Consider the following 18,593-nt stretch of genomic DNA (forward strand, 5'->3'; position numbering starts at 1 on the left):
ATACATTTAAATACAGGTGAGATTTATATTATATATAATAGTTAACATAAAATGAACTTTAGTTTTACTTTCAGCAGCTTCCTAACTCTTGCTTCCTTATTTCATCATCGCATTCCATGAGTGACCTTTCTAACAAAGGTGGAAGAATGGCAAATGTGAACATTTCCAATCCCCTCATATTTCCTGCATCTCTTCTATAGTACTAGCCTGGGTGCCTGGTGTTGCCCGGATGTTTGGAGGTGTGTTGAGCAAAAAAAATTAAAAAGTGGTAGTCGCCATGCAGGCTCGAACTTGTACCATGAAGGAGGAAAAGAATGAAAAAAAAAAAAAAAGTGACGTCTTTGCTGTTGCGTCCATCGCCAAACTGGAAGTGGCAAAGGTTTAAATTAAAGCTAGTCAATTGAAAAGAGAGGACGACTTCCGAAAATATCGGCTAGAAGAGTATCCAGTTGAGGGTGAAGGAATTAATGTTTTAGCCAATTTTTCAATAATTGTCGTTGAAAGGGTTGAGCTTCAAAACAATACCGATCTCATGAAAATCCGTTGCCTCTGTCAAAAGTTTTAAGCAGACATACGTACGTACGTACATACATTTAAACAGACAGGTGACATTTTATATAATAGATTTGTCACCACTCATCTGTCTCGATAACCTTTAACCATGAATGGGTTTTCAGCCGTGCTAAATGACTCGTCTATATATTAATACGTACCTTCTAACATGTCAGTTTCCAGATTATAAATTATTTGATCGGGAGATACTATTTATTGAAAAGGAAGGATGAGTGATAACATACTACGAACATTAAATCAGTAAAATGTATAAATACATTAATTTAATAAGTAGGATCTCCCGATCACTGAATACAATGCAATGTAACAAAAAAGAAAAATGTCACTTTCTGGACATGTGAAACTAAAATGTACCTTCTTGGTCTTCTGGCTAGGATACAAGAGTAGTATCTGTTCTGTCTAAAGATGGTATAATGATTTTGTGCTATTTTTTAATTGTGGGGTTTCAATTTTATTTCTTTAATTTTTTTTTTTTTCCTCAATATAGCTTCAGTGGTTTTAAAAATAACTAAACTAAAAGGACATGTTTTGTGTTACTGGTTAAGGGTAGCATATTTTTCTTTTTGTAATGGGTCACCATTTACCAAGGCCCAAAGGCTACTCGAGGATAAGGATTAATGAGTTTTTCAGGAGGTCGGTGAAACACTTTGAAGATTGAAACTAGGCAGAGTTTGGTTATTTTTAAGGCGACAACTCAATAACATGTTAGTCTTGGACTTGAAAACCACGTTGTAGTTAGCTTCTTTTTTTTCTTTTTTTTTTTTTTTACATGGAGGTCACCACTTATCAAGGCCCGGAAGTCACTTGGGGATAAGGGTTATTGGATGTATAGTAATCAATGGAATAGTATTGGAGACTTGATAAAGTGTCTTACTTAAGGGGGCGGTTTGTCAAGAATTTGTTTGTTTGGACTTGAAGATATCCAAGTTGTAATCAGGTGGGAAACAGGCAAATGTAAGAGAGTTCCGCAGTCGTGCACTTCTGAGAAAGAAGCTCTGCTCATGGAATCTATGTTTGGATTTAGGCACAGATAAAGAGTAGGGAAATTGAATGACAGTGGTTTCAGCTAGATGGGTGTTTTTTGTGAAAGATTGGCAAGGGGGGAGGACCAGAGATTGGAGCTCAGACGAGCACTTTCCATGGAAATAATGATAAAACAAAGACAGGCTCGCAACGTCTCTTCTGTGGGGGAGAGGCCGCAGGGAAGAGAAAAGGGCATCCCCCACTAAGCCACGAAGTCTATTTTGTACTCCGTCAAGGCAGGATAGGCTGTTTTTAGCAGTTTCTGCCCGGATGTGGCAGCAGTACTCCATCTTTGGACGTACTTGGCTTTTACACAGATAGAGAATTGCATCAGTAGTGAGATATCTTCTGGAGCGGTAGAAGGATCCCACCATCCTCCAAATGACCTTGACAACAGACCTGATGTACGTGTTCCATTTTAGATCGAGAGTAAAGGTCAAACCCAGAAGCTTGTCAAAACATGGAGCCTCCCCAAGATGAGAGCCATCCATTTCAATTGATGCCAGATAGAGATCAGACACTTATGATGTAAAGATAGGAGCTTGGTTTTAGATGCATTAAAAGTAACCAGCGACCTTTTCCCCCACTGTATCACACGCTCAAGATCAGAGGAGAGAGAATCAGAGAGAACTTTGTCATTTACGGCTTTTGATGTATTGCCATAGATGGTCGTGTCATCAGCATAGACGTCAACGAATGATTTAAGTATGTGTTTTGGGAGATCATTGATGTAGATCAGAAAGAGAGTTAGGCTCAGGATGGACCCCTGAGGAACTCCAGCATCTCCGATTTCTGCCCATCAACCACTACTCTTATGAGCCTATCAGAGAGAAATAATTTAATAATTGAGAAAACATTTCCAGTTATACCGTAGCTGGAAATCTTGTGAAGTAGGCCCTTATGCCATACCTTATTGAAGGCCTTTGATATGTCAAGAGCAATTGCCTTAGAAAGGAAGCCTTTGTTGAGAGATTCTCTAATCCTATTACATATAACTTATCACATCTGCTGTAGATCTAGCAGAACGGAAATCATATTGCATGTCACTAAGAAGGTTATTTCTGCTGAGGTGGTTGACTACTTCTCTATTTAATATGGATTCCAGCAGCTTACGCATGACACACAGGAGACTTATTGGTCTGTACTGAGAGGGAGATGACTTATCACCTGAATTCTTAAATACAGGGCATACTGATGAGGTTTTCCATGGTGTTGGAAAGCACTTCTCCTTAAGGCAATGCTTAAACAGTTTTGTAAGTATGGGGGCAAGTTCTGGTTGGAGCTTTTTCAGCACTATAATTGGAATAATCAGAGCTAGTTGCTTTAGGCAACATCACGCACAGATATTTGTATGTTGCATAGCGTGCTGTCTGTTATAGGAGGAAATACGGGGGAGTTGATGACCTTCGTTGCATAGAGTAGAATTAGCTGCAAAGTTCTTGGCAAATAGTTTGGCCTTGTCTGATGATGACGAGATGACCTCAGGTCCAGTGATGATCGTTGGGATAGAATGCATGCTTCTGTTCAGGATCCTGTTTGCTATTTGCCAAAACTGGTGGGAACCAAGCCGCTGCTCAGCTACTTTTGGATTTAACGGAATGAGCATATAGCATTTTTATTACTCTTTTACAGTGATTGCTGGCAGTCCTGAAAGCAGCTTTAGTTTCAGTACATCTATTACGTTGGTAGCTATGGAAAAAGTGATTTTTAAAAAAAAAAATTTTTTTTTATTACATTTTCACCCCATACAAGGCACATTGCCACTTTGGTGTAGGGGGCTACTAACAGAGGCAACAACTACTGGGGTACTATGTAGGGATTTGGGCAGCAAGATGTTGGTTCACGTTGCACTTGAACTTCTGCACGTCAGTACAGTTGGGGAAGCAGGGACCTGGAATGGAATTCCAAAGTCTAGCGGTTCTAGGAAAGAAACTACTGGAGTAGAAAGATCTTTTACATCTAGGGATTTCTACAGTGTGGGGGTGGGATTTTGCAGCCTGTCGAGTCTATCGAGGGTGTTCACGTCGTGGGGGCACAAGTGCTTGCAGTTCGTCAGAGCATTCACCATTATAATACTTGTAGAACAGGGAGAGGGATGCAACGTTTCGTTGATGAGACAGAGGCTGAAGTTTAGATGCCAGTTCAGGGCCTATCAGATTTACGACTCTCTTTTGAACCTTGTCAAGGAGCGAGAGACTAGTAGCCGATGCACAAGCCCAAATATGACAGCAATACTCCATACATGGGCGAATGGTTGCCTTATAGAGGTACAGGATACTTTCGGGTGTTAGTAGTTTTCTAGCACGGTAGAGAGAGCCCACCTTCCTTGCAGTGGCCCTGGCAATGCCCTCGATGTAATTGTTCCAACTCATGTTTCCTGTGAACGTTAGGCCAAGGAGCTTGAAAGACGTACTCTCAGATAAAGAGTCGTTGGCAATTCTTTATTAGTCAAAAACAAAAAAAATTGTTGTAAACCTGAAAATATGTTAAAATCATGAACAAAAGCCAAAATTTGAAATTAATGTTTTCCATATTTGTTTTAGAAATTATTTTGTCAGTGCTCCATAAAAAACATTTGCGCTGTTCAGGGCTCCATGGTGTCCTGACATTTGGGAAACCCTGCTGTACAGCACTAATAGTATTCACCTGTTCTATGATATTAACAGCTGTCACGGTCGCTTCTTCTGCCTTCCACTTCTTCCCACTAAATTACCTCCCTTGCTGTTGCTGATGTTATAGATTGCAAACTATTTACATAAGATGTCTGATAGCCTTTCATTCCCCCCCACCACACACACACACAAAAGAAAACACAACATTTTTATGATTTCAGTTTTCAAATTTATTTACATTATTATTTTTTTTTTTTTTTTAATTCTTCTTGAACAATCCCTAATTGGGTCAACTAATTTCCACAAATCATTTTTCTCTTGAGGAATTAAATTGTTTTTCAATTTAAATGTTTATTTATATATATATGCCTTTTTTTTTTTCATTTTTTTCAGCATGACAGATTTCATGACTTGATGAAAGGTAAAACAAATATCTATTTCAAGAAAATGAAATAAGCGTACATTTCACACCAAACCTTGCATTTCATCTGAATAATGGTTGATCTTTTCTTTTATGGATGGACATAACAGTCAAGAGTTCTCCAGCCTGGCAGCATCTCGTACTTTCTGTTTACTCTTCATAATTTCATAGCGTTTGCCATGGATCGATTTCCGTGCCACAGCAAAACTAAGCAGACCCGTTATAATCACCACACTCCTGAAAATTAAATGAGACAATGTTAACCTAAAAAAGCCATTTATTAAAGAAATATAAAGAACTAAATCGTTTTACACTTTAAACAAGTTAAAATATGCAACTTGAACATAAATATATTTGCCAGGTAATGTACCTTTACGATACTTTTTCAGGAATCTAGTTGCTCCTACAATTACTGGAAAGATAGAGATCTTCCTAATATTCTAGTTTTTTTTAACTCTCATGAGTAACATTTGATTCGATGTTTTGATCCACTTTTCAAAGACATTCTGATACAAACCCTATCTAAGAACACTGCTAGATACATAAAGTACATTTGTGTGAAATTTCATAAACAATCGATCCAGCCGTTTTGGAGTCGATAGGGAACGAACTCACTCACACACACACACACACACACACACACACACACACACACACACACACCTGCACAAATTCCTTTTATATAATAGTACAGATATGCTAAGGCAATTTCATTTTTGTACATACGTTATCACCTTTCACCCACATTAAAAATGAGATCATCCGATTAGCAAAAATGGTGATTGGCAATTAATCTAATGTCCTACTTTACCCATTTTAAAACGAATTGTTCCTAAATCAAATTGTGTGGCCCTGTCTACTAAAACAGTTAGTGATTGATAGGTTTTAGTCACCACAATACCACATTTACCCTAGAAGTTTTCTGGGCTGATACGATTTGTCATCCGAGAGATCGATCTTTCTAACGATACAAATTTTGTCAGTGCTCATATGTGTGTCAAAAGGTTTTGGCAGACATACAAACACACATGCACACACACACACACAACCACACGTAGACATGCGCGCGCGCACACACACACACACATACACAAATGTGCATGCACACACACATATCTTGCCTTTAATAGCAAAACAGCAGTACTTTCTTTTGAGCAACAATCCATAGTGGGCTTTTAAGCCTCTTGTGTTCCTTTTTTGGGTTGCTGCAGTTGTTGGTGGTAGGGGGTCGGGGTCTTTTTTATCAAGGCCTGATGGCTGATCCTGGTTTGTCTCTGGTATTTCAATATTGTAACTGTCAGAGAAATGAAGGCCTGCACCATTGCTTACCTCTTCCCATCTAGTGCGTGAACAAGTTGAGGGGGCCCTTTTTATTCTGGGTGCCAGCCTGCCAGCATTTTTTTTTGTTCATACTTTTATTCTTTTGTCTTTTTTGCATATTTGGTCAGGGTTTACTTCTTGCTAGAAGTATCCTCATGTCAGTATCTTTACCCTGACAAACCCCTATACAGAGAGACTGAAGACACCTGAGGGTGATGTCTAGTAGGCATTCAAGTTTATCTCCTAATAATAATTTTTTTAAATATAATTATATTTGTAGTTACCGACATACAGTACTGTTTCGTTGTATCACAACTTATCAATGCTGCTAGACTAGCACCTCTCCCAAGCCGAGGATTAAACCAAGAACTATCGCATTGACAGTCGGCAGTCTGCCCCATCGACCCACAGGTTTTGTGTACGTGTGCTTGTATATCCAGCAAAGTCAAAAATACGAAAAAGTTGGTATCGTCTTGATCAGCGTTGCCCCAGATATTATATATCTAAATTTTAGAACAAAAAAATCACATTAAAATATGCACCAAAACATAAATATATTTGTTCATATAAAAATTCTTCAATATTCAGAAAGTGAGAATAGTTAAAAATATTACCTTAGTGAACTGTGACATAGTTTTGGTTACAGACAGAAAATATATTTTCCTTACTCATTTTGCTTTATTAATGTATAATTTCCGTCTAAAATGACTGAAAAAAAAAAAAAAAAAAAAAAAAAAAGTAATAATAATGCTCCGCCACTGTTTGTAGCAATCTATATATCTATAAAAGTGAAAATGTCTGTGTGTCTGTATACATTTCCCTACCAAATTACTCTGTCAATTTTCAGTCTAGAGACTCAAGATTTGACATAAGGGGTATAGAGATTTGGGAAAATCTTTTTGATCGGTTTTTGGCCAGAAATTTGTCTGTTAAGGGATCAAATTCCTCCGCCAATTTTGGGTCTAAACACTTGAACTTTTAGATATAGGTTTCTTGGACATGAATCAAACTTTTTAATTTGATTTGAACCCAAAATAATAAATGCTAATGGGTCATAATTGAGGTCAAAGTTTTTAAAAAATTGACCTCTATGGTCTCTACCAAATTACTCAGCCAATTTTCGGTCTAAACATTTGAAATTTTACATAAATTGTATTCAGACATAGGGCAAGCTTTTTAATCTTTTTTTTTTTTTTGCAGAAAATTTGACTTCCAAGGAGGTCAAAGTTCAAAAGATTTTACTTTTGCGGTCTCTAGCAAACTATTAAGCCAATTTTGGGTCTAAACATTTGAAATTGTACATAAAGGGTATTCAGACATTCAGCAAGCTTTTTAATCAGTTTTTGGGCGAAAATTTTGCTGCCAAGAGATCAAAGTTGACAGAGTTGACCTCAGCAGACTCTACCAAACTCCTCCGCTGTTTGTCTCTAAATAATTGAAATTTTAGATGTAGGTTACTTTAACATGGGTCAAACATTTTAATTTAATTTGAGCCCAAAACAATAAATTAGGTTAAAATTAGGGTAAAAAAAAATTAGGTTAAAATTAGGGTCAAAGTTTTTTAAAATTCGACCTCCGCAGTTTCTACCCACTTTTCTCTATAGTAGTTAAGGAAGCGTATTATATAGAAAGGCATTACTTTACATATTTAAACTTTTTAATACATACACATGCACATAAAGTTATGAACAATACATAGGGCCCGAGCAAAGCCAGGCAGAACTGCTAGTATATCTATAAAAGTGAAAATGTCTGTCTGCATGTGTGTCTGCAGTTCTGCCCGGCTATGTACTGTTCATAACTTTATATAAAGGGCAAACATCCGGGCATTTTTTTTTTTCTTTTCAATTTTCTAATTTTGTTCAAGCTGGGAAAGAAGCATTCACCTGTTATCTCATACATTTCAACCAAGAGATCTTTTAAGATTTTAACTGCTTTTTGAAGTGAAATTGTTTGACTCTTTCTTACACTTCATTCACCGGGTATATTTGCCAGATAGATTTTGATATTCTTTTACAGGAATCCAATTGCTCCTATAATTACTAGGATGATGGAGATCTTCCTAAGATTCCAGTTTCTTTTCATGTTGTACATAAAACCTTAGTATTTTGTTATCTTTTTCCTCTCAGCTCTGTTTAACCCAACATCAATGGGGGACACTAACTTCTACTAAGGTTGTTTCTTTCTCCTTTTTGTCCTATATCACTATGCCAGGTTTAATAGCTCCGTTTTCTAGGTATGTAGCTGTAGGAATCGCATAATCTTAGTGGATGGTGTACGACTTATTTCCAACTGTTCTTTCTACAGTTAAAAGTCAAAAGTATAAAACAAACTCTTATAAATTGTCTGTATTTTTGAGATAAGGTGTTTTCATTGATTGAGATTATCGGACTGACTTCCTCATCTTGGTTGTAATCGTCACAACGTTTCGGCTGAGTTCAATCTTGAACGAAGGCAGTAAAAAGTAACATTCAAAACAGAGAATCAGCAACTATGTCCCAGAGCCTAGCTGGAGTCCAAACACGGTACCCCCGTAATAATAATAAAGGGTTGGGTTCGAGACTCCTAACAAACGGTTCCCCAGTTCGATACAAAACACCCGATGAAGGCCGGAAGGCAAAACGGCCAAAACGTTGTGACGATTACAACCAAGATGAGGAAGTCAGTCCAACAATCTCAATCAAACTTTTATAAAGTTGGTATTGTCTTCACTGGCATTGTCCCAGATGTATAATATTTAAAATTAAAAAAATTTTCATTCTTTGGGGATCAATTGAGCCAAATTTCAAATTTCGTCGGGGGAGTAGTTTCAACGTTATATATTATGGCAAGACCATCATGAACACTGAGGTTCTCCTCTCCTCCGGGATAGAAAACATAGAAATGATAATAATGAGACACGATCTATGCTGGGTCAGACACCTTGCCCAAATGCTTAATAACTGCCTACCAAAGCAAGGCCTTTACTCAGAACTCACCATTGGAACCAGACCCGATGGCGCACCAAAATGCTGCTTTAAAGATCAGCTCAAATTCACTTTTGAGGTGACCAAAATTGACACAAACAACTGAAAAGTCAATGCAACCAACAAAGTGAATGAGAGAAGAAAAATATATGAAAACACCAAAATCTTGGAAAGCAACAGAAGACAAAATGAAGAAACAAAAAGAGCTCAAAGGAAAACTGGAGTACAACAATCTGTGAACCCTCCTACTATCCCCTGTGATGGCTGTCCTGTCCCCACCTCCTCTTCCCTGTACAGATAGGACTTGTGTCATATCTTGTATTAGTATTACAAGCGTATTCTGTATTTTCATGAACATCGGCAATATTACATATCTAATGTGCTTCAACAAGTTATATCTTTTTTATTTGTGGGTCAATTTTTAAAAGAATTACATTGATGAAAAGAGAATAGAATAAGCATTCCAATGATGTTAATTTAGTTTTTTTTTATGTGTTCAATGTTTTTATGCTCCAAGTTAAAAATGAAAAGAAAAAAACGCTAAAAAATTATGACAGCAAAAATGGAAACAGTTTTTTCAATGTTTACATTTTATACGTTACATTTGGATACATATGCGCGAGGTCAAATTTGATTGGATACGGCTGAAATTTTACAGGCTATATAAGCATCGAAGTCCATCTCTACTGGACTTTGATTTATATTTTTACGACCGCAGGAAACAAAATTACGATCGAGCAAAGTTGACAAAGAATATTTCAAAATTGATAAAATAATTCGGTATATATCATCCATTTTCATATAAATAATAGTTTCAGAATTATTTTCATGTATAATATGTAAATATTTGATAATTATTAATTGTGCAGAAATTTCTTTCAAATGTTATCTTTTATAGAAATTCAAATCCGCTTGGGGAAAACGGCTCACTATGCACTCAGCTAACTAAAGTCAGCGCATTAACAATCTTGTTGTATTCTTTTAAAAAATAAAAAAAATGTTTTTTCTGCTTTCAAAACTAAAGCAGAAAAATCAGTTTCATTTTTCATTCTGAGTTTGTTGACTTAAAAAAATTATTTTCAGTTTTTCAAATAATATTATTTTGTCGTTTTTAATGCTTTTAGTACACATGTACTAAAAGCATTAAAAAACAAAAAATGTACTAAGAACATCTGGTATCGCCAGGTATCTCTCTGGCGATACCAGATGGTCTTGCTTTTAAATAGAGGAAGAGAAGGTAGGAGAGGGGGTGTGATATTTGATTAAGAAAAAAGAAAAATGTCCCTGGGACTTTATCAAGAAGGAAATAATAGATAATAATTATTCTTTAAGCGGTTTTAATTTCTATTTTGTACTTATGTAGCAATAAGAAGAAGCAAAAATGTCCATAAGAAATAAAATATTTCAATGGAAAAAAAGGAATAAATAAATATGATAATGAGATTCTTGAGTTTGGCAGAAAAACAATACAGGATCGTTTTCTGGTTAAGTTTTGAAAGAACAATTCAAATATTGTGGAAACAATGACTTGGGTCCAAAATGTCTGCCTTGGTGTCTGGGAGATGTTGTCATTTGGGTCCACCTGTTGTATTTAACTACCAGGCCACCAAGCCAGTGATAAGTTAGTTGTACAGATAAATAAATAAAATTGAACCTAGGGAGAGATATGATCATGAAAGAGCAGGAAGAGGTTCACAAGAAAAGAGAAAATGAAAAGAATATAGAATAAGGGGGATAGAGAAAGAAGTTCACGAGAGAAGAAAAGGAAAGATAATGGGATAGAGAAAAAACAAGGTTCAGAGGAAAAAAAAAGAAAAGTAATCTTCCAATGACAGAGGGAGGAAGAGGCCGGTTTTATAAAAACAATTGTCTTTTTAGAATTAGGGTCTTTTTGCTGGCTGGCATTGGAACGTGCACATTGCCCTTGCCCCGGCTTGGGGGGGGGGGGCGAAACCCTCATAAGAGTAAAGTTGAAAAGCTCTTGTTCTTAGCTGGGAAATCCACTAGATGAAAAGTTATACAACCTGCATCACGAAGCTCAGATCAAAGAACTCGACTTTAAACAAGTGTAAAACAATTTATAAATAATTATTTTGTTTGGTTTATACGAAAATGAACCAGAGTTTTTCTTTGTTTCTCGATTGCCAGCCTGAATGAAGATGCAGTCTGTTTCAGGTATGCCCTGATGCCAGATGATGAAGAGATAGACTGGATCCAGCATGAAGCCAGAGTGACAACCAAAATCGACAATGTTGCCACACGGACTTAGGGTCATGCACATTTCACGTGCCCTGAGCAGCAGAAAGATATTTTCCAGTGAGAGTCTGGTCATGCTTGAGGGGTCCATCACTAGACAAGTAAGAATGTAGCCGTGTTGGGTTGTATCTATGGTCCTGCGAGCCGGGAGCGATGAACACGGCCAAGAGTACATCACAAGTAAGCTCCCGTAAACCAGGTTAGCAACGGATGTGGCCCGGCCCCAGCCCAGACAAGAGAGGGCATGAGGGTTATACTAAGTACATGCGTTTCTGTTATCATTGTATTTATAAATTCTTACTTAAAGTACGATTGTGTTTTTTAGTGGTAAAAAAAAAAATATATATATATATATATATAACAAATAAAAGGTACTTGTGCCCTTATGCTACACGCTGAAATAATAACGTTATTATGTAGAAACCCATTCTTAACATGCGGAAGGAAGGGGGTTTTGTTAACTATTTGGTACTTTCACCAAACAATTAAATAAAATGTATCATGAAACTTGAAGTTATTTTTAACTCATTGTCAAGACAATATCATAAAACAAATTTAACTGTGATATTCGTTTTCAGCACCCCCAAAAACCGGCGCTGTTTTTTTACTAAGAGATTCGTTCATTTTTTCATAATTTAGGACGCTAATTATGCTGTCAGTAAGCTTGCATGAGTGGTTTACAAAATATACACTTGTTTTCCGTTTTTTTTTTTTTTGAGGTTGGTATTCAATTACAGAACTTGTATACTTTTTAACAGGTGCTTCTGTAGTTTAGTTAACCATTTTTCGGTAAGTAACATGGCGACATTAACTGATCAGAAGAATCATTTACTATTTCACAAAAATTCTTACATTAGGAGGTGGTGGAGGGGTGGGCAGTGTTGTGGCGGCTGTGGTCGCCACAACACCACCTGCCCCTCCACTGCCTCCTAATGTAAACAGAATTTTTGTTAAATATTAAACTGCAGAAGCACCTGTTAACAACTATACAAGTTCTATAATGAAAAAAAACAAAAGTATGTTTTTGTAAACTTACTGACAGCATAATCAGCGTTCTAAATTATATGAAAAATATGAACGAATTTCTTAGTAAAAAAAACAAAAAAAAACAGCACCGGTTTTTGGGGGTGCTGTAAACGAGAGTTAAATTTGTTTTATATGAAGAAATTACGGTAAAACTATACAAACACCGTGACAGCGAATTAACCCTACCCCTAACCCTAACCCTAACCCTAAACCCTAACCCTGTCACGGTGTTTGTATAATAATACCGAAATTACTATGTGGCCAGAAAGTAGGTGCTCATTTTACATTAAATTTATATAGGAAAGTGATCCCCCACTTTTTGAAAAAGTAATTTCTTCATATCATGAAAACTACTTATCTGCCCCATATTTAAATGTGCTATTCGTTTTCAGCACCACCAAAAACCTCTCAAATCGTCATTTTAAATTTTGTGGGGGGGGGGGAAGAAACTTGACATTGACCTTTTTTTTCTTTTTTAAATCCATCAGTTGACTATCTTAAAAAGCACCAAAGTGACTTTGCGTTTATTTTACTCTCGTGGGAAGGCAGATAAATACGAATACACTATGTGCCCCTGATTCAACTAAATTTGGGTCAAATATACTCAGCCCCACCCCAAACAAAAATAAATATGACATCAGTTTATAATAAAGAATCCACCTCCCGACACACCTAAAAAAGATAAAAATAAAAAAAAGGATGGGTACCAAAGATGGTTATAAAAATTGACCGCATTTCCCCAGTAGATTCGCTTCAGAAAACTCGCGCTAAAACAATACTCTTTCCAGAAGGAGTTAATGCCTGGGAGGATCACTTTTCGAAACTGAACAGGACTAAACTGAGTTTTGCCGTTTAGTTGTACAAATATCCTCAAACCAGGTAATCATTAAAAGGAACACTTAAAGGTCGACACTGGTATCTTAGCAGAAGCTTTCTTTTTTTTTTTTTTTTTTTTTTTTTTACATGTTTCCCAAACTTTAAATGGGTACAATATAATCACATAATTTATTGAAAATGTGATCGATCATCATGGTATAGAAATTTAATTTAAATTAACCACTTTGTTTAACAAATAATGCAAGATGAAGTTTTAAAATGATTAAATATATTTTATTTTATATTTTAACATTAAAAACATGGAACAATAAAAATAAAACTTTGGGGGGGGGGGTTACTGTACACAGATTCGAAAAAGTTGTCACAAAACAAATATAGAACAAATAAATGTTATCAAAGGCAAGATAAGTTACTTTTCTACCCAACTAGATATGTTTTAGTGTTTATATTTAATGTAACATGTTTATTCAGCTAAAAAAAAAAAAAAAAAAAGTGTTTACCGATGTATTGGAAAATTAAAAACGGCAGCCAACTCTCTCTTTGAGGTGGTACGTTTGAGAAAATGAGTTATAAATAAAAAACAGACAAAATACTGTAAGAAAATCGCTCAATATTTGTTACCGTGACATAGGCTGACATATATTCGGCGGGGTTTTAACAGTATTTTGACTTTTTTTATTTATAACTCCTTTTCCCAAACTTACCATCTCCGAGAGAGTTGGCCGCCATTTTGAATTTTCCAATACATCGGTAAACACTGTATGTTTTTCGAGTTGAATAAACATGTTGCATTAAATATAAACACTAAAAAAATATCCAGTTGGGTGGAAAAGTAACTTATCTTGCCTTTAATAACATTTATTTGTTCTATATTTGTTTTGTGACAACTTTTTCGAATCTATGTGTACAGTAAAACAAACCCACTTTGGGTACTTATCTATTTTTTGGTACTATGCTAAAATAATAATGTTATTATTTTGAAAGCCATTCTTAATATGGGGAGGTTTTTTGTAACTTGTAGCAGTTAAACTATTTACTATAAGGGGATCAATGCCCGGTGCCAAAGTAATTCGGCCACACTGACCAATCGGTTGGTAGGGCGCATTGATTTGAGCTGTCCCCTTAAGGACTATTTTGTAGCCCTTTGGGATCTCAGCTGCCATCGTCAGAGAGACGCCAGCAAGCGACCTATACAGACCTCTCTCACTCACCCCTCCCACTGCTACTTGTTGATGACTGCAGTCTGATGGCAGACGACACCTTCAAATAGACATTTACACTTTCTCTCCAGTTTGAGATACAATCTCGCCTTAAAAGCAATGTCGTTTGGCCTTGTGTTTATTTAAGAAATTATTAGGAGAGAAATGCACAACATTTCCCTCCTATATGTTGGAATTTTTTTGTACCAATAATAGTGCCCCCCCCCCGTTTACTTTTATTATTTTATTCTGGTCCTTATATTTGATTTTCTGTATTTCATATCCTTTATGATTCGTAGTTTCATATATTTTGGGTTTGTACGAAACTCCCATTAATTTGAAGAAAAAAGCAATGCTAGCTCCTTGATGACGTCACGAGCCCAGCGCGAAATTCGGCCACATTTGAAATTCCGGCAACAAGGATATTGGATGTCGTTTCATTGCCCGGCACTGAAAATGGAATTTTGACAAGCCTCCTTCAAAGAAGAAGGCCCGGCAAGAATACCCCAGACATGCGACGAGACGTGCTTCTGAAGACTATTTACGTGGCTACGGTCTGCACGTATTTGGAAGGAGTGGGATTTTTTAAAAAGGACCTTATTTTACGTGGCTACGGTCTGCACATAATTGGAAGGAGTATAATGATTTAAAAGGACTTTAAATCGAGAAAAAAAGAAAAAGGCACATGCCTGACTGGCTTTCAATGTGTGAGTACATTCCTAAAATTTATTACATATGAGAGCGTGATTAGGAACTATTATTTTGAATCATAATAGTGTTTGTTAATTGATGCGACATTTTCAATATAAGAACCAGTTGTTGTTTTTTCTCATTATATGTTACCTTGGCGTTCTTTGAATTTAATGCCCGCAAAGGGAAAAATTTGCAACTAATTTTATTGTAAATAAAATCTCTTCTTTGTTTTGAAATAAGACCTTCATATTTTATTCTTTACCCCCCCCCCTTTTTATTTCATGCTTTGTAGTTTTTTTTTCCAAGCTAGTTACTTTCGCATCGAATTTATCTGAAAGAGGATAAATTTCCGACATATAAACTATTCTGTGCTTCCACCTTACAATTAAAAAAAAAAAAAATAGTGAAACTTTAATTTAACGCGAAAATAATATTTAAAAATAGCGTGATACCAAAAATGCATAAGCACCAAATTTCTATTTAATTTTACAGTAGATTTTGTTCTCGGATGCATACGATGGCAGATGGTACCACGCTATTTTTATATAGTTGTTTTTTTGGTTTTTTTTCTTTCCAGTTTAAATTCAAGTTTCACGATACCCTTTTTTTTTAAATTGTAAGGTACAGAATAGTTACAAAAATGTTACAATAAAAAAAAATTTTTTTTTTAAATAGTGAAACTTTAACGCGAAAATAATATTTAAAAATAGCGTGATACCAAATTTGGTGCTTATGCATTTTTGGTATCACGCTATTTTTAAATATTATTTTCGCGTTAAATCAAAGTTTCACTATTTTTAAAAAAAATTTTTTTTTATTGTAACATTTTTAGTGAGGAGGTAAGGGTGTTTTGTAACTATTCTGTACTTCCACCTTACAATTTAAAAAAATTTTTTTTTAAATTGTAAGGTGGAAGAAGTACAGAATAGTTACAAAACACCCTTACCTCCTCACTAAAAATGTTTTTAAAAATAATAACGTTATCATTTCAGCAAGGCACCAAAATACATAAGTACCCAAATTTTCATTTTATTGGTCAACGTTTTTAATTTTAAATTATAAAATAAAATGATATTTAATCATTTTAAAACTCCATCTTGCATTATTTTTTTTATTTGTTAAACAAAGTGGTTAATTTTAATTAAATTTAATCGGTACTCATGCAAAGAGTGATCCGTACTGAAATAATAACGTTATTATTTAAAAAGCCATTCTTAACATGGGGAGTTTTACCGGGTTTGTATTACTGTACACATAGATTCGAAAAAGTTGTCAAAAAACAAATATATAACAAATAAATGTTATCAAAGGCAAGATAAGTTATTTTTCTGCCAAACTGGATATATTTTTTGTGTTTTTATTCAATGTAACATGTTTATTCAGCTCGAAAAACATACAGTGTTTACCGATGTATTCGAAAATTCAAGATGGCGTCTCACACCCTCTTTAACACCGTAAGTTTGAAAAAAGGTGTTATAAATAAAAAACTATACAAAATACTATTAAAACCCGCCGAATATATGTCAACCTATGTCACGATAACATATATTGAGCGAGTTTTTAACAGTATTTTATCCGGTTTTTTATTTATAACATCTTTTCCCAAACTTCCCGTGTTAAAGCGAGAATCAGACGCCATCTTGAATGTTCCAATACATCGGTAAACACTGTATGGTTTTCGAGCTGAATAAACATGTTACATTGAATAAAAACACGAAAAATATATCCAGTTTGGTAGAAAAGTAGCTTATCTTGCCTTTGATAACATTTATTTGTTATATATTTGTTTTTTTGACAACTTTTTCGAATCTATGTGTACAGTAATACAAACCCAAACTTGGAAATACGATTTAAAAAATAGCGCGGATCACTCTCTGCATTAGCACTATTTAATCACATGATTAAATTTTCAATTTTAACGTTTGTGAAACGTAAAAAAAAAAAAAGCTTCTGCTAAGATACCGGTGTCGACCTCTAAGAGTCCCTTTTAGTGATTACCTGATTTGAGAATATTTGTACAACTAAACGGCAAATCTTTCTTAGCTGAAGGCTTGAAAATCTAGGTTAAATTTTCGAAATGGAACAGCTAGACGCTTAAATTGTTTTCAATAAAACTTGAAATAAAACAAAAACTATATTTTTATCAGCCCCGTGATTATTTTTGTTAACCACGCGCGACGCGCCACAACAGACATTCCACATTCACTTTCATTTTTCTGATTTCATTCAACAAACTCAGAAGGCAGGCCAAAATCGATAATTATTATTATTTATATTTTGGCACTAGAGCAGTTTACCATCCCCCATAAAAATCAATTGTTTTAATTTTAGTAGAATTCCATCCACACAAAGTAAGAATTAATAGAGCCTCCTCTCCTATCCTGGTGTTAAACTGCACAAGTACCCATAGAATTACAAAAATGTTAAATTGATTGCTTAGAAAACGGGATTTTTTATTTTCTTTATGAAAGACATTTGTTTTTTTAATACCAAAAGAAAAAAAAAAATAGGAAACTCACCACCCTAAATTAACTTTCGTTAATCGTGAAAGTCGTAGAGAAGGCATGTTCGTTTTGAAGGAGACGGTAGAACTCTCCCACGCGACAAGTGCATAAAAAGTAACCGACGGTGAACGACCAAATATTCCCTCATCAAAATAAAAATCCGGGCTTATTTATCTTCCTCCCACGACAGGAGATGTGACACAAGGGTCGAAATATGATATTGAAGAGCCAGCACGATAGTGGAAGAGCACTCTGGCCTGCTAAAAATGCCTAGGCAGCTCCGTTAGCATTCCTCGGTAAGAGTGCCTCAGGCGATTAGCAATAAACTAACCTCTTCTGATAGGGAGAAAGCAAAGCCTACGAGTGTGTACCTCCTAGAATTGCACAGAATCAGCAACATAGTGACCAACTAGACTTTGTTGGTTTTGGTGCACAGGTTATCGCTTTTTATTTTTTATTATATATATATATATATATATATATATATATATATATATATATATATATATATATATATATTTAGATGACTGGAAGGCTTGGTCAGTGGGCTGCTGAGTTGGACATCAATAGGTTCCTGAAGGTGAACATCAGCGGGCTGCTGAGCTTGATGTCAGTGAGGGCTGGAAAGATAAGCGTCAGTGGGCTGCCAGACTGCTGACATTAGTGGGCTCTGGTATAAGTAATTGGACGTTGACAGGCTCTAGTGTTGGGTAGCCTGATATCGACCAACACTGGAAGAGGTAGCTTGATGACTACCGGCACTGGAACGGGTAGCCGGACGTTGACAGGCTCTGGAGTGTGTATCCAGATGTCAACCAGCACTAGAATGCTGTAGATGATGCTAGAAGGCTGTAGGGAGGTGTGGTAGGCACTGGAAGCCTAGGAGGATACAGCAGGTGCTGAAAGGCTGCAGGAAGGTGTTGAAGAGGGCTTTGAAAAATGCTGCTGATGAGGACCTTGGGCTGCTGTTGCTGTCGTTGGCTGGAGCTTGCTGCTTCCTGGCCGAAGTGCTGTATTCATGACAGAGGGTTGTTATAGCAGTCACTGCTCTCAGTAAGAAAACGAATGAATAGAATTAATTTCGCACTGAATCAATCACAACAAAGAGGATTTCCAACGTAACTTGATTGTGTTTATATTTGATTCAGCTCAGAATCAAAATC

At 35.8% G+C, this 18,593-nt stretch overlaps 1 long non-coding RNA gene across 1 annotated transcript; it reads right to left on the reverse strand.

Annotated features, from left to right (window-relative positions):
- Positions 1-4,023: 4,023 nt before the first annotated feature.
- Positions 4,024-17,601, reverse strand: LOC145248076 (uncharacterized). The gene is made up of 2 exons (XR_013863324.1): positions 17,446-17,601; positions 4,024-4,866 (listed from the first exon to the last, which is right to left on the reverse strand). It is a non-coding gene; the product is annotated as an uncharacterized LOC145248076 (long non-coding RNA).
- Between the last annotated feature and the right edge of the window lie 992 nt (positions 17,602-18,593).

The sequence above is a fragment of the Euprymna scolopes genome, chromosome 26 (assembly GCF_053919585.1).
Source record: "Euprymna scolopes isolate OS-2025 chromosome 26, ASM5391958v1, whole genome shotgun sequence".
NCBI classification, from domain to species: Eukaryota; Metazoa; Mollusca; class Cephalopoda; order Sepiida; family Sepiolidae; genus Euprymna; species Euprymna scolopes.